The sequence below is a fragment of the Heliangelus exortis genome, chromosome 4 (assembly GCF_036169615.1).
Source record: "Heliangelus exortis chromosome 4, bHelExo1.hap1, whole genome shotgun sequence".
NCBI lineage: Eukaryota > Metazoa > Chordata > Aves > Apodiformes > Trochilidae > Heliangelus > Heliangelus exortis.
In genome coordinates, this window is record NC_092425.1 from 3,444,394 (window position 1) to 3,461,507 (window position 17,114).

A 17,114-nucleotide genomic window follows, 5' to 3' on the forward strand; every position below is an offset into this window, starting at 1 on the left:
TCCCGGCATCGCTTTCCCCGAAACCCCGCAAGGCTCGGGGCTGTCCCGGCTCGGGGTGTGCGGCGCGGAGTTCTCTCCGGAATCTGCAGGTACGCTGGGTAGAAGATAAGCAGGTATTTAGGATGCAGGTTTTGACACTCTCTTGCATGTTATGGAAACTTGGCTTAACAGAAACAACTGTGTTTTGAAAAACATTTTCAGAGTGTTTACTGATTAGTTGATGAGGGGAAGGCTTTTTTTTTTTTTTTTAAAGGTCTGACCTGCTGCTATTTTGTTCAGCATCCAACGACCAAGGAGCAGAAATCATAAAACTCTGAGACTACTGGGAGGGCAGAATTAGGATGCATAGTGATCTTTCACAAGTGAAGAAGAGTGCTATAAAAAAATAACCAGTTCATTCTGTGTAGGATCAAGTGTAAAAACACCAGTGCTACTGAAACAAATAACTAATGAAATGCAGTATTCTTCAAAATAAGTCCTTGGGTTCTGCTGCACCACAAGCTGAAGTGTTTTGCTTTTGTGCAGCAATACAGCAACACACTGAGATGTTTGCAAAACTTTTGACTGTGGAGTATGATGAGGCATAAAAATTGTGAAAAGGAAAGGAGTAATTGAGTTTCTGCTTTAGTGGTAGATGGAGCTTCAATTGCAGCAAGGAATAGTTGGGCTAATACTAGAAAATATTTAGGTTAAAATAGTTTACCATAGGACTAAATGGTCTATGGCAATGATGAAATTTCTGCTGTGTGCAGCTTTTGTGTGCAGCTAGGCAAATGCCTGTTAAAACCTACAAATATGTCTGGCCCTGCTTTGGGATGAGGAGAAAGTAACTCCATTAACTTACTTGCAGGACAGAAAATAAATTACCTATTGGAGTAAGGAAAATAGCAATGTACGGACAAATCTTTCCTAATTTCCATGTTAGTCTTACAGCTAAAATGTGCTAGAATTAGGCAGCTGTCAGAGGAGCAGCTGTACTGGAAAAGCATCCTTTTGGAGGAGGGAGGGAGGGAGCCCGATGTTTCTGGGAACTATTTTGCTGATGGAGCTTTTTCTGCAATTCTCCTTTCTCTGGGCTGGAGGAGCAGTAAGACACCAATTCACCTGGGCTCCTCCAGATCCCTCTTTTAGCAAGCTGTATTTCACTGACCTGTGGAATTTAATCTTTTTCATGCTTTTAATTTTTTTCGTGCTTTACCCAAGCCTGTTTGCATCTCCCTGCTACAGCTGGTGGTTGATGACACCAGCTCTTAACTCCTGTGTTTCATCTCCTTTTGCTGCCCTGAGCTGGTTTGGGAGGGTTTACACCATTGTCTTTCAGCAGCTGCCATCCTGTGATTCTTTGCTGTCATTCCAGACTTCTGAGACTCAGGACACTGCTGCTGGTTTTCATTGCCCTCTTTCTAAATGCTGCTGCATTTCTGCTTTCACAGGGTATTATTTATCAGTCTCCTCAGCTCATGCACTTCCATAGGCCTCTCCCTCTGGTACCTTCTCTTTTTATCACACCAAAATCCATCACTTAGCCCCACCAGCCACTTGCCACTTGCCTTGCTTCTTTTGGCCTTCCTATCTGTTCTTTCTGCTCTGACCACAGGTCTGCTCATTTTCCCTACTGACCACTGTCTGAGCTACTTCACCCTGCACTGACTCCACACTTCATTAGCTCCTGACATACATGGCAAAGCTTAACTTCCTGGCTTCTCTCATCCTTTCAGCCTCTCTCATCCTCTGGTTGTCCCTTTGACTGTTCCACTTTTCTCTTAGCTGTTTCATATCTTTGTCTTTATTGTTCTGCACTCCACACCATCTGTTGTGCTGCTGCCTGAATGACTCATCCTGAACACAATAAAAATCCTACTGCATCCCCAGGCATTACACTGGGGAGACTAATGAAGGCACTCCTGTATCCAAAACCTCCATCAGCAGCAGTCAAACCAAAATCCTTACGGAATTCAGGTACATAATTTTTGTTGAAATCAATAGATGTTAACTGCCAAATACATCTGAGAATCCTGCCAAAATTCCATTGGAACTCTTAAGAAAAAGGAGGCAGTTGTTTCCTGGAGCTGGATTTAAAAACACCTCTGCAGGGATAACCTGAAAGTTCTTAAGTTTCTTTTTTTTTTCCCCTGCACATACAATTACAGAGTGTTTTATGAGCACAGACAACATATGGTCTGTACACAATGGAACAAACTAAGAAAAATCTGTCACAAATTCTGGGATTCATATACACAGTAGACAAGGCAATAAATACGAAAGCTCATAAAACCAGAGAAATGGAATGTTCTGTCCAAACTTTTTTAAAGGTCCACAAGGCACACGATGCTTAAAACCACTGCTACTTAAAAAAAATATTAAAAAATTAAATCATTTTGTTTCATAGTTTAATAATTTTAGATGTATGAGGAAGCTTTTCTCCTCTTAATGTCTTACAAGGCAATAGAAGCACATAGTGACCTTGAGTAATTTTTTAACCCATCTCATACCTGGATGAACCCAGGCTCTATTTCACTGAAGCCAATGGAGACAGATCAGTGAAAAGAAGAAAATCAGGCTTTTAATATTTCAGATGTGTTCAAGAGTCTTGTTAACCACAGCTTGTTTGCTGAACTGTGGCTAAACAAGCCTCACTTTACCTACTTTGGATGATCAGCTTAAAGTATTGCCTCTGTGCAGATATATTTGGAAAATGTGTTTTACTTAAGCATTGTAAATAATACCTGAAGCTAACTAACAAAATTATTACTAAAAAAATTATTGCTCTCAGTAATACCTTTTTGATTTTACACATCTGGAGCTTTAGTCAGGTGTTCAATCCTTGCTTTACCGCTGGGTGGCAGTCCCTGCAATGCTATTTACTTCTCAAAGTGTGGGTTTAAATGCAGTGCTGAAATCAAATATGGCTTTGTAAGTACGTGCATGAAATTATGGTTAAAGGATAATTATGCAAAAGATTTATCTGTAGATTTCTTAAATTCATTTCCCAATTGAAACCTCAAGGCTTGAAAACATACAAGGGGATAACAAATTGCATTTCTATGGCACAAGCTAGCCAAAAATTTCCAAGCACTTTATACAGACCAGGTCAATTGAGAAATTGGTGTGTGTATGCATGCATATATATATATATATATATACTTGCTTTCATACAGAGTTCATCAAAAGGAAAAAAGTCGAGTAGTCTTACAAAGTTGATTGATTATTCAAAATTACAGTGTCTACACTGACAAAAAAGCCTCAGCCTTCTAACTAAACATCCACTGTATGTCTGATAGTAGGGAAGGAATTAAGTGGCTGAAAGTCACTGACTATTTAAACTGTAAGAGTTTAAATGTTAAAAATAAGTGTAGGGATAAGAACTACTTAGTATTAAAATTATGACTTGTTCATAAAACAAATTAAAAGCCAAAGCATAGATCGCAGTGATGAAGACACATGGACTTCACCAAGATTTCTTTGTGTGTGATTATAAAGTAGGATGAATTTATTACCACAAGATTTTAGCAAAACTCCCACCAAAACCTGAAGCTCTCTCTGCTGACATCTGTCTTGTGTATAGCATGAAAAGGTTATCCTGTTCATACAGCCCTTATAAATTACTGCAATCTGTAAGCTGCATTTACCTAAGTTAGTAGGGACTTAACTCTCGTGTATTTTAAGTCAGTGAGAGTCTCCTGTTTCACTTGGGTAGAAATTTAAATGACAGCTTATTACAAATAAGTCCTGCAGGTGTCTCTTCAAGAGGAAGAAGGAGCTAAATGAAATCAGAAGGATGTGTGCACCACTGCATATTTAGAAGACCCCTTTCAACAGCCTTTACAGCTGCAAGCATCTGAGCATTTAAAACCATTAATGTCTGTCACACAGATGGCTGATTTTATGCCCCTTTTACAGATGGGATGTTGAGACAGTAAAGTGCTAGCTTAAACTTAGGAGGTAAGAGTGAAATTCAAATCTAATTCTCAATTCTGCCTCCTGTGAGCAGCATTAGGCACTGTCATTTTTGCAGCAAGCATTCACTGGAGCTTTTGAAATAATTTTTTTCTTCTAGATATTTTCAGAGTAGCACTGACTTTTTAAAGGCTTTGTCAAAGGTCACTTTCTGTCGAAAAAAAGATGCATCAGTATTTCATTGAAAATTTAAGCACAGTACTTCCCTCCTGCTTACTAGTTTTCTGGCAAGCTTTGCTTCTTCTGTTCCCTGGGTTGTAGACTGCTTCTCTTCAATATCATTCCTGGTGTCTTCCTTCACCCTCTATTCTGTCTTCTCTATTCTTGAAATGGTTACTCCCAGCTCTCTCCAGTGCTAAAATTTTCCCCTGATAAATTTTCAAAGAAACCCTGTTATATTTCCACTCCTATTAGCCCTTTTGCTCTCATCCCATAAACTTAGGCTGCAATACCACATTATTCTTTTCCCAGCACACCCTCTTTTAAAACTGCCTCCACTCCTCTGGTGCTTCCAAAGCTGGAGGAGCAGAGTTGAGCCTGACAGCATCCCAATAGTGCCTCTCCATCTCCTCCTCTGGTTGCAGCCATCTGCTGTGTCCCACCCAGATGTAATTTGTAAGCTCCTTGGGGCAAGGGCAGCCTCTGTTTCTGCCACACCTCACCCACCTCAGGTATTCCTTGGTGCTTCGGTTACACCCGTAGTAGATTTTGCATTAATTCAGTTTTGTCTCAAGAAAACCTCCCATCAAATACCCGACCACCTGTACTGTTTATCTCCTTCAGATTGAGGTTTCAGGTGAATTTCTCTCTCAAGCTCTCTTTGCAACTCTTCCCCAGTTTTCCACGTCTGCTTTTCCTTCCCTTTCCCTCCACCCTCTTCCCCAGCTTTCTGCCTGCTGGGAAGTGCCAGTGGCCTCATTAGCGTGGCCCAGTTCTTTCTGTTTCCCAGGCCTTTATTCAGCTCCCCTGGCCGGCCACTTTCTCCCTGTTTATTCTGAGCTTTCCTCTGCCTGGGAGCCTGCCCCTACACACCCTCCACTCCTGCCCAATCATTTCCCATGCTGACGCAATCTGTTTTTTGTTCTGCTGCCTGTCCCGAGATAACCTCACTCACTGTCCCAGCTCAGTCACATCCTCTCACTGAGGCACGGAGTTTTCTCCTCAGCTGGAATGCCTTCCTTGGGCAGACTACCAGAATAACTCACAGACCACAGGCAGATCATCTGGCAGGCAAAGCACGTTACTTTTTATTGTACTTCGGGTTGAGACCACAGGCAGAGGACAGTTCTGCATAGATAAGGCAAATGGCTATGGGGCAATGAAGTTACAGCAGCTCCAGTACAGTTGGACACATGTGCTCAGCCTTTCTGAGTAACTGGCCCATCATGGTGAGATGAAATAGGAATAGAGGACAAGGAAAAACCACAGGAATTCAGTGATTTAGCACTTAATGGCAGGGGACGGAGGATTATTGTTATTGTTGATGTTATTGTTACTGTTGATGCTTTTTTCACTTCTGAGGCTGAGGAAAATATCCCTAAAGAGAATCCTTCCCACAGGGTTAGTTGTTCTTTACCCGTTGTTCTTTAAGGATTAATTTGGAGTACAGTCCAAAGCTTTGTTATGGCTGAGATACAAACTTACCTATGGTATGAACACACCTGAGTCCAGGCTTTTGGCCCGGCCCACTGTATAGACAGCTATGGCCCAGCTGTGACTGGCACTCAGAAATAGAGCAGATTTGCCCAAGGTTTGGAGATGACATTTAAGGTTTTCCTGATGCATAGGGAGTGTACATAGACTTCCCCATTGTACACAGTGGAGCCACATTTGTGCTCTGAAATTCAGGTGGTGATCTATGAGTTGCTGAGTTACCCTAATGAAATCAGAATTCATTTTATCTGCCTTAAAAGTCTTCTATATTCTGTTGTGTTCATTTATGAAATTGAATTACACGTAGATGAAGTCTCAGTGGGTGAAAGGAGGTTGATGTAACTCATACTTGCTTAGCCATGAAGTAGCATGGTTGTAAAACATTTCATTAAAGGCTTTTCATAACTGAGACTCCCTTGTTCTGCACATGTTTCTCAGTCTGAGTGGTGGCTTGGAAGGGACTTCTGGGCTGCTTTCTGCTCTGTCTGCGCTGAAGGAAACCTCCTTTGATCCTAAGGAGCACACTGTGCACTCACATTGAAGCTTTGAGGCAGCTCCATGCTAATTGCCCTCCACAGCAACTTTGACACTATGGTTTTGATTCACATTTTGAATTACAGTATACTTTTTGAAGGTACTGTTATTAAAAATATATGATCACTGCTTTCTCTATGGTAATTCTTGGAACACAGTTGCATTGTGTTTTGTTGTGTTGGCTGTGCAGACCCATGGGTGGCATTGCTGGGCTGGAATTGCTCACTGCATTGGGTAGAGGATGAAGCAGAAACTGGTGATGAGAGAGCATTTCCTCCAGAGAGAGGAGAGGGCCGGTCCCTCCACCCAGAGTAACCTTGTATCTCAGTCAGGAACAAAGTTTGGAACTTTTTGTCACTGCCAGAAGGTTGTTTCTGGCACATTTTACGTGTTTTCTCAGGACCTTAAGAAATACCTGACAAATGAAATCTTACCAGATTTTGGAGTTTGGGAGGGTCTCCTTTGCCTGTTTTCTCCTGGAGCCTCATTGCTCCCCATTTTACTCAGATAAGATTGCCCTTTAGGGACCTGTGGAAAAATTTCCTGGTGAAAGTTGCTTCTCAGTGGACTGTTGATGTTTTATACCCTGTGAACACAGATGTCTTCTAAAGCCAGACAGTCTGAGAAATCTAATTTCTCTACACTCACTAGATGGCTATAAGGACACGTGCTTTTGACTTTGCTTATTAATGCAGTATTTTTTTTTTTTCTTTTTTTGCTGTTGAAAGGTAGGACATGGGAAATGTAATCTTGGTCCAAGATCTTTCATATGATTACAACTCATATGATTATGTAAAGCTCGAGGCTGACCACCAGGATAGCAGAGGATGTGGGCTATTTTGAATAGCCTCTTTATATAGCATTTGTCATTGTGACTGTTGAGATTGTAGCTGCAAATGGTTAATCTAGTCCTAAAAGGATTACACATGGCAGGCATTACTTAACCTAATTACTGAAGTATTTAGTCAGCTAGTTCAGGCAGTAAAGCATATTTTTCTCTCAGGTTCAGAACAGGACACCCAGTATAGGACAGAAGCAGAACTATAGCTTCATGAGCAAAAAAAGATTGCTGACTGGCTGAATCACTCTCTTCTGCTTGTAGCTAACAGGAGAATGATAAAAACCCCAGGGGAAGGGCAGGAGGAGACAGATACTTACCTTCTACTCTTGAAATTTCTTTTCAGCAAGCAGAGACAAAAATTAGAGGTGCTGCTTGAAGAGAATCATAGGATCACAGAGTAATTTGAGTTGGAAGGGAGCTGTAAAGGTCCTCCAGTCCAACCCCCCTGCAGTCAGCAGGGACACCCTCACCTACACCTGGTTGCTCAGAGTCTCCTCAAGGCTCACTTTGAGTATCTCCAGGGATGGGGCCTCAACCACCTCCCTGGGCAACCTATTCCATTTTTCCACCACCCTCATGGTGGAAATCCAGACTTTTTTCCCTAAAATCCAATCTAAATCTAGTTTTCTCCCATTTAAAACCATTACCCCTCATCCTGTCACTCCAGGCCCTTGCAAACAGTTCCTCTCCAGCCTCCTTCAGGTACTGGAAGGTCTCTTTTAGGTCCTTCTCTTCTCCAGCCTGTACAACCCCAGCTCCCTCAGTCTGTCTTTGTATTAATTGCTGGGAGATGCAAAAAACTCTCAGGAGGGGACTCAAAAAACACACCTGAGATGGAGTCCCTGCACTCTTGTTTCAGATGTGTGGGGCAGTAGTGAAAGGTGTGTCAGCCAAGTGGCTGCTGACACGGGTTAGGTTGTTGACACACCACAAGACAGGGCTGAGCAAAGATGACAACTGGAGTGCTGGAAGCAGCAGAGCTGCACTAGTTTGGTTCCATAGAGACAGAAAAAATTTGTTTGGTGTTATTTTAGGTGCTAATGTCCACTGTACTGTGCTGATTCAAGGCCTTAAAATAAGTCACTGGGTAATACCCAGATCTTTCTGCTGTGTAGACGTAACCTCTGTCTTTCATTTCATTTCATTTATGAGTAAAGAGGTTGAGGCTGATTTCCTTTTGACAAATGGGGTGTGAGGAAGTGGGAAGGTGGAATTCTGGCACTAATGTGATAGCACTGTGGGGGAGACTTGGAAAGTTGTGCCTTATGTTCCCTGTGAGGGTGACAGAGCACAGCAGAGGCTGCCCAGGGGTTGTAGAGTCTTCTTCTCTGGAGACATTCAAAATCCACCTGGATTCTTTCCTCTGTGACCCTGCTCTGGAAGGGGGGTTGGACTCAGTGATCTTTTGAGGTCCCTTCCAACCTCTGCCTTTCTGTGATTTCTGTGATTTTATTGTCTTGAGGGACAGGAGAAAAAAACCACCACTACTGGAGTCTGGAGGATGTTTTCAAGCCAGATGTAGTGCCCCTGTATGACAGGTTCTCCCAGCCAGAGCAATAGAAGGCAAAATTGAGATCCAATGCCAAAATCTGCTGACTGTTCACAGAGTAGCCTCTGACAGTGTTGTAGTAGTTTTCCTCTAATTATATATGAGCTTGATTTTGGTTTTATCTTCTGGCCCTCTCATAAATTTCACAAGAGGAGTTAAGACTCTTATGTAGATTCCTGTGGATACCAATAAAAATCAGCAGTGTGTGTCAACACCATCCTGACCAAATGAGTTTTCCCTGCAACATCATTCAACTCGGGATTTATCTGAGAAACTTGTTCTTTTCCTCTTTTATAAAAACAGTGAGGGATGTTCAGCTGCTTGCAGTTAGTAGCATGCCAGAAGTAAGCCATTAAAAGAAGAATAGGGACTTTGCAGATGAGTTCTGCAAAGGAAACTTGCTCCTCTTAAGGGATTTGGTGGCAGTGGCTGTGAGGAAAGCTGATGGGAGCCCTGGCAGGGCAGGTGGGGTGAGGAAATGTGGAGTTAACTGTGGAGAGATAAACAGGAGGGAGGGAGGAAAGGCAGTCATATCCTGGGATTTGTAGGTGGTGACAAGAAAACTATATTTGCAGTGACAGTAGAAAGTGAGCTAGTGGGACATCTGTCATCCTTACTTTGCAGCTCTATGGAAAATACTGTTAGGGCTTCAAAGTCATTTTGCCTTTTGAAAATGAAGTGATCAAATAGCATGTTCAGGGAGGATCACTGCCTACCTTAATCCCACGCACGCTCTTTGCCTTTTGCCCTTGGTTTGTTAAATTCACTCAGCTGTTTTGTGCACACTTATCAGACATGTAAGAGCCAGGCCAGCATTTCTCATGGTTATCAAGGATGGTACTTTGAGCTCTAAAGCAGTCACATACGTGGGTAAAAGGCTTGCAATTTGTACAACCTATTAGCTACTGCTTCCCAAAGCATGAAAAGCACTGGAGCTTTATAACCCTGTTGCAAGTAGGGAAAGACAGACTTTTAAGTAAGAGGCAGCACCTGCAATGAAATGTGCATTATGAAACCACGAGCATGTTCTGTTATCACAGGACACTGTTGGGAAATGCATTACCTGCTAATGACCAGGTAACTGGGAGGTCAGGCAGACAAACCAAGGATTGAATGGAAATCAGCAAGGTCTTGTGTGCTTCCCTTGCTCCCATCTACTTCCTAATGATTTGGAAAAAAGCATATTTTGGCCTCTGGAGATACTAGAATGGTCAGCACTTACCTCATGAATACTGAATCAAAGAAATGAGTCTTCTCTATGAATATGTATATGCTGTCTGTCTGTGCATCCACTTTTAAAAAAGACAGTGCTATGAAATCTGACTGTGACATGCAGGAAAAAGCAGGTGGTTGTATAAGTGCCCACTGATAGGCTATGACTTGAGGAAAAAAGACTTTAGTTTCTCAAAGGCTGAATAAAAAAGAAGCCTAAGGGTTAAAAGTCAAGAATTTTGCATAGGAAAAATATTGGAAACCCATAAAAATACCTGAAAGTCAAAATGTCCCTTTTGTTTCTTGGTGAATTACAAGCTTTCAAAATTTGTGTTGCCTTGACTATAATGGAATTTGTTTTGGAGGTGTAGGGAGAGCAAGGTGTAGAGATGTGTGCTAGAAGGAATACAAGTCTTGTCCACTCTGTAAAAGAAATCTGAAAAAGTGGCGAGGTAGCAGGATTTCTAGGCATATCAAAGCTTGGATTTTGTCAAATAGTACAAGTAAAGTTTCAGGAAATGTTTGAGCCAATGTAAGAGTGTGCTACTTCTTAAACTTAAAGTGCATTTTCCAGAGCCCTCAGTGAGTTTGTTCAAACCAAAGCAGATAAAAACTAAACTGTGAAAAAAGAGAGATTAATTTTCTGCTGGCCAGGTTTCCTGACCTGGTTCTTCATAGCATCAGATGGGTGCCAGTGCTGGCTAAGGGGAAGGGTGAGGAGACACAGTCAAGGATCAGAGGAGGTGGAATTCTCCTTTTGAGCAGCAAGTAGCTATTCACTATTTTACAGTACACCAAAGATAAAATCATCTTAAATTTTATGCAGAGACAAAGATTCACAAGAATTATTTTTTACTTAGATGATAAGAACCTTCTTTATCCTTTTCAGAGAATTGTGTTCACGCCCGTAAGTTTTTGCATCCAGAAAAGGAGCATAAAGCTTCATATTCCAGATTGGGATAGTCAACAATTAGAAATAGAAATAAAATTAGAAATAGAAAATTTCTATTCTAGAAATAGAAAATAAAACCTTTTGGAAGTAAAATGAGGGGCATATAGAAACACAAATTCAGTTGCACATTAGAAATTAGGAGAAAGTTTGCAAATATATTATTTTGCTCATAGATGGGCTGAGACATTTCAAATAAACAAAAAAAGCCCAGATCCTTACTGACAAACAGCAAAATTGTCTGCCTCCCACCAAGTCTTTGTATTCCCTAAACCAGGCTACCAAACACTGGCTGTGTTTCATTTCAAGATAGGCCTGTGGTTCCTTTTCTGGACTTCTTTTTGGGGTGAGGTGTGGTGCCACAGTGGATAAGGAATTGGTTCTTCTTAACTGTATGTGATACCTAGCAGATAGATCCTTCTGTCTTTATTAGACAAAATACCTAAGATGTTGACTGAGCATTAAGCCTAAATTAGGACGGGAGAAAGGGGTTAAAATGTGAATTCAGTCCCTGGGTCACCTGTGGATCAGTCACCTGAAGGCTTAAATGCTAAATCTCTTCATGGGCAATTTCAGAAACATCTACCATTATCCTTGCCTAATGGTGACAAATGAATTGCTGCTATTTAAACTGAGGCAAGTCATGGTCCTTTCCTGTTTCTGCTGGGAGGTTCACCAGGCTTGTCAGGAAAGGTTATCGGTGTAATCCAACCAGCAGCCATGGTGGGATGAACCCAGTCAATTTCAAGTAGAGGGACAAAAGGTCAGAGCACTGCAAACCCAATACTGCCAGCAGCATCTTGGGTTACAGTCCAGGGGAGGGAGGGGGATGAAGTGTAGCCTAGCAAGCATCAGTCAGCTCTCAAAAATAGAAAGTGACATGGATCCTAATGAGAGAAATATGAAGCTACTGTATAGAACATACTCACCTGCCATTATCACTTACATATGCTGAGAGGGAGGGCAGCTGGCTCCAAGCTCCTCTCCAAAGTGAAGAGACATTTTAAAATAAAGTTAATGCACTAAATTTAAATTGCTTTGGCAGCAGGAACCTGCCTGAACATTTTGGATGTGCTTCACTTTGGATAGCAGTGTTTCCTAGTCCCTTGGGTTGAATCAGTGTGGTTCCAGCAATTCCCACTCAGATGAAACTGTGCAGAGAAATTACGAAGTTCTCCTTCTGATACAGATTTAATCCATTTGAACATCCTTTCAGTTAAACTAAAATTTGCTGCATTCCAGAAAGCAGCTCTTTGAAGGACTATCTTCTGTCTATCTTCTCTGCTTCTTAGGAAACCTCTAAGTGGAACATAGTTCATTACAAGTGAAACCCTCTTTGTACCATCTCTGATTTATCAGTATCATCTTCTCTATTGCATTATCTGCAAAATCCTATACAACCCAAAGTCTTAGGTACTGTCAGCTGATACAAGCATAAGGAAAAGATTCTAGCTGTGAGATTTACTCTTCTATTCCAGATTGTATTGGAAATCAATTATGCAGGCAGCAGCAATCAGGCTAGCTAGAAAGTGTCACTTTAGGTTTGACAAGAAAAGAAAAGATGTGCAAGTGAGGAGGTTGGCCAAAAAACTCAGCCAGCTGTTAATCTGTGTGCACCAGAGTCCTGTGAGTCTCCAGCCATGCTTCTGAGTCAGCACAGCATGCTGCATTAGCTGGAGTGCCAGGTCCTGCTCTGGCTCTCAGTTCATGTCAGCACTGGAACAAGCCATAAAAAAAAAAAAACAGGTTCAGTTTCACAAATACCTCCAAGGCTTTCAAAACTTTTGAAATCTTCTGAAATCTCTAATCAGACATGACTTTGTTGAAACCTCTGCTTGCAGGGTGAAAAGGTCAGTCTCTGTATTTAAGTTTTTCTCTCTTATGTACACTGGACTTGCAAAATCGAGTCAAAAACGTTGAAACTGATAATTCAAACAGGTGTGTTTGCTTTGACAAAGCTATTTCTGAAGCAAAAGCTATTTTTTAAACAGAGCCAGTGTAGTTATGGCACAGTAAATCAGAATAAGGCAGCTAGAAGGATGGGTCTCTCCCACTCCAAGACTACCACGTGGACTGGGATGTTGGTGCTCACTCCACCTCACCACATCTCAGTCTTCATGGCTCTGGAACTGGCTGTGTAGTTTTGGAACTGTTTTGATCAGAACTTTTGTTGGCATTTTGTTCCATAGCAGTTACTGATAGACCTCTGCCCTGTACTGTGTGGAACTACTTGTTTCTTCTCAGGCAAGCTATAGACCTTTTCTCTCCTGGTAAGTACATTTCTAGTACCTGGGAATAGTGTAGTGTCCTGCCACTACCAATATGTTCTGGGTGTCTGGGAAAATTCCTGGGTATGTTTGTAGGACACCTGCTATGAATTTGAATAAAGACTGGATGAAATTTCCCTATCTTAAAGCCACTTTGTATAACTCTTTTAGATAACCTAAACCAATTCACAATAATTCTCCTCTAACTGCTTTAGAGTAGGATCATCTTCTTGTAATGTACATCAAATCTCTGCAACATAGATACTCCAGGTAAAGTGGAGTATTTATTTGAAAGAGCTGGAAAATAAAGGGAGTTAGGCTGGACACACAACTGAGAAAGGAATTGGAGTTGTTATTGGTCACAGTCAGTACAGCTCTTGAGTAGATAGATTTGGGGTATGTTGGGGTAAATTGGAAACTGACATTGACAGGTCAGCAGACAGTAATTCTGTACCTCAGGGCTCATTGTAACAGAGACTGCACTGAGATACTTGGTTTAGAAAAGAAGGAGAAAAAGGGAGAGATCACAGTTGAAAACTGCATTAATGCAGTTTTGGAGTGAGTCTGACAAAATGGGTATGTTAGTAGCAAGCTGAGTAGTCAGTACCAAGCATATCCCAAGAGAAACCCATTTATTTATTTATGTAATTTATTTATAGCTCTGCTCCACAATAATTTCAGCCTTGTCCAAACTGCTTATTATTTTCCTCAGTCATCAGAGACACAAAAAAGCACAGCCTTTAAATACAGTGTATTTATTGAGAACTTAGGTCTTTTTATTATTATTGACCAAGCTACATGTTGATGTTAATAGTAACTAACTACAAACAAATGATTACTCATGGTTGATGTCAAATGTCCTACCAGGCTGCTCAAGGTTCATTAAGAAATTAAACTTTAAACAAAACCCCCTGAAGTAGCTAAATGTAGTAAACCGACTAGGTTTTCCTCAACTGGGAGGAATTCTTTTGCTTACAAAGGTGAAGCCATGTTCTCACCACCTCTAGAGGGTACATCTGCTGGCCACTACTCCCTCTACCCTCTGACTAGTCTGAATCATGCATAAGCTGGGAAAAGAGCCAGCTTGTGTGCTTATAGATTCCATGAAATTCATACAGATGGTGGAGAAGGGTCAAAAGCCTGTTGGTGCTCCTGAAGGGCACAGGCAGCTCACTGAGAAGTCACAAGATGGTTTAAGAAAATTTGTATCAGGAAGGGGAAAACCAAAGAGCAATTATCAGTCATTTTAGACTGCTTGTTTCAGATTTTTCTAGCTGGGTAATATGTGCTGGGAAAAAAATGATTTCTGCTTTATCAATTATCAATTATTTACATGGATGTGTAGTGAGAGGACAAGGGGAAATGGTTTCAGACTTGAAGAGGGCAGATTTAGGTTGGACATGAGGAAGGAATTCTTTAAGGATGGTGAGGTGCTGGCACAGGTTTTCCAGGGAAGCTGTGGCTGCCCCATCCCTGGCAGTGACCAAGGTTGGATGGGGCTTGGAGCAACCTGGGCTGGTGGGAGGTGTCCCTGCCCATGCAGGGGGGTTAAGGTCCCTTCCAAACCATTCTGTGATTATTTTTGGGAATTCAAATGCTGTGTAGTGTTTCTTGCACATCCTTTTATGTTTGTTTTCCCTCTGCCTGGAGCCTTTGCAATATAAAAAAAACAGGAGTCACATACTTGCCCAGAGTTTAGAAAAATACCTTCCCTGTCTTCCAATTTGTCCCTGTCACACAGTCAATGCACAGTCACTAATGCTATAAGCCTACTAGGATGTTATATCACCTCCTATGAAAGCCTTTGGTGAAGGTGACTCAACTAACACAGTAAGCAGGTTATCCCATTGCATAATTTGCTTTATAGTAAAATTAGATATTAGTGCAACCAGCAAAGTTTGCATTGATAGCCATATTTTTCTGAGATTCAGATTCACTTCAATAATTCAAGAAATCTTGCTCTTGTTTTAACAAAATCCTGTTTTAAATTACTTGTTCAAATCATTTAAAAAAACTTGTAAATTTCCTTGTAAACTTAGACTGACAATTGCAGAAGAACTTCAGGCTTGTACTTTAAACCTTCAGAGAAGTAGAAATAAAAGTAGGAGACCCCTGTTGAAGTGGCCAAAGAACGTAATACTTTTGAATGAAAATGCAGAAGGTTCTAGCCATTTGTCACCTGCTCCTGTCACCCTAAAAGGCTCCCATTGGTGTCAGCCTCCAGAGTGTGGTGCCTGCATCTAACCCAACTACTGGGAGTGCTCTTTTACCTGCACTTACTCCTGACCCATGCCCTGACATCTTACCTCTGACATCTTCCCTGCCCTGAAGTCTTCACTGGGAGGCAGGGGTCTGTCCTCTTGGCCTTTTTTCTCCTTGAGCATCTCTTGTGAAGCACTTTAGTGAGCAGGTACAGCTTAGCCTGACAAGCTGTGTGCTCCAAGGCACGTGGGGTGCTCTGATAGTAGCAGGGTGATGCAAGGTGAGCAGGGTGAGCACAGAGTAATATTTGGTCATGCTGAGCAGTGCTGGGAGGTGGTAATGCTGTGTGATGCAGAAGACACCTACATGCTGTGGTTCTGTGATGCAGAAGACACTGCAGCAGCTTCTACATGGATTTGGCAGGAGATGTGTTGGGTCTAAAAAGTGAGGCTTAGCCTACTGGTATTTGTGAAGGGTATTTTTCCTCTGCCAAGCTTATAGTAGGTCTATGGAATAGTGATTCTAAGTTTAACAGATGGAATGATTATTGGAGAAGGTCTTCACCCAGAAGATTATTTTGAATTTTAGGTTTTTAGATGTTTTCCTTGAAAGTGTGTTCCACCAGAAATAGTGACTTTGTCCCATGTCTGTGAAGCAGGGTGATTTTCTTTCTGAAAGATCTTTTCTGAAGTGGCTTCACTGAAAGCCACTGAATGTACTCTGAAACTGTCACTAACTTTTTAGAAACACTGCTGATCATTTTAGGTCTTAACTCTTAATTTTTTTATTATTTGTGGTTGGCAAACAATGAACCAAGTAGATTTTACCGAATGGCCATGCAGGATACAAATAATACTTCCAAACCAACTAACTTTACAGTGAAGCCTTCCCCAGTCAGGAAACATGGTACCTTTCCAGGACTAGCTGTAACCTTACTTTTCCTTACTTTACTCATGATAAATTTTGGAGAGGAGATTTGTTCAAACTACAGTAGAGCTTGAGGTTTGTACAGCATCTAACACAGGGTTTCTAACCCGTGTACAGCATCCAACACAGGCTCCTGCTATACATTAAAAATTCATGGTAGACCAGCAAAGACCTCCTGCTGTTACTCCATGTCACAGAGTTCAGTTCTCATCTTGCTCTGGCTAGTTACCTTCATGGGAAATTAAAGATAGCAAATACAGGTTACTTGAAGTCCAGTGACTCCTTACCCAAGCCACAGTGGGTCTCAAGTGATAATGAGCCTAATTAAGTTTTGTAACTGATCACATAATCACAGAATGTTTAGGTTGGAAGAGACCACCAAGATCATCCACACCGCTGATGCCACACACTGAGATTTTATCCATCTTGAAACATTGTTTGCTGCCAGTCATCTTCTGTTCAGTTCATGCTGCTGAAGCCTGGAGGCACTCGTGCTGGAGACACTGCATCTCTCCCTTTTCTCATTTTGTTTTCTGAAACTGGTTTCTGAAAATTGTCATCATTTTTGCCTTCAGTGGCTCCTTGGGTATCATCTCCAGCACCACTCTTCACAAGCAGAGTCCAAGAATTTCTTAAGTCCTGTGTGGTGATTTGGAGTTGGAGTTTTGCTGGAGCAATGAGTGCCTCTGGGGGGCATCTATAGGAGACACATCAAATCTTGACCTCAGGTGTTTGCTGTGTGGTCAAACTGGGTTTCTTTTTTAGAGCAGCAGCTTTGAGACAGTCAGAACCACAGCTAAGGAAAGAAATACAGGGGGCCTTAAATGATGTGGAGTAATCTATTGCCACTGCTTTGATCTTCTGTTATTTTAATAGTTTTTGTTCAACAGTTCTGCCAACTCTGGCAACAGCAAGAGTGGCTGCATATGCAGAGGGTGTTTCCTTTTTGACTTTATGAGCCTCCTCGGAAGAGGTTGGTCATGCTTATTCTGTCAGGTTTAAAAGTCATTGTGTAAGCAGTTC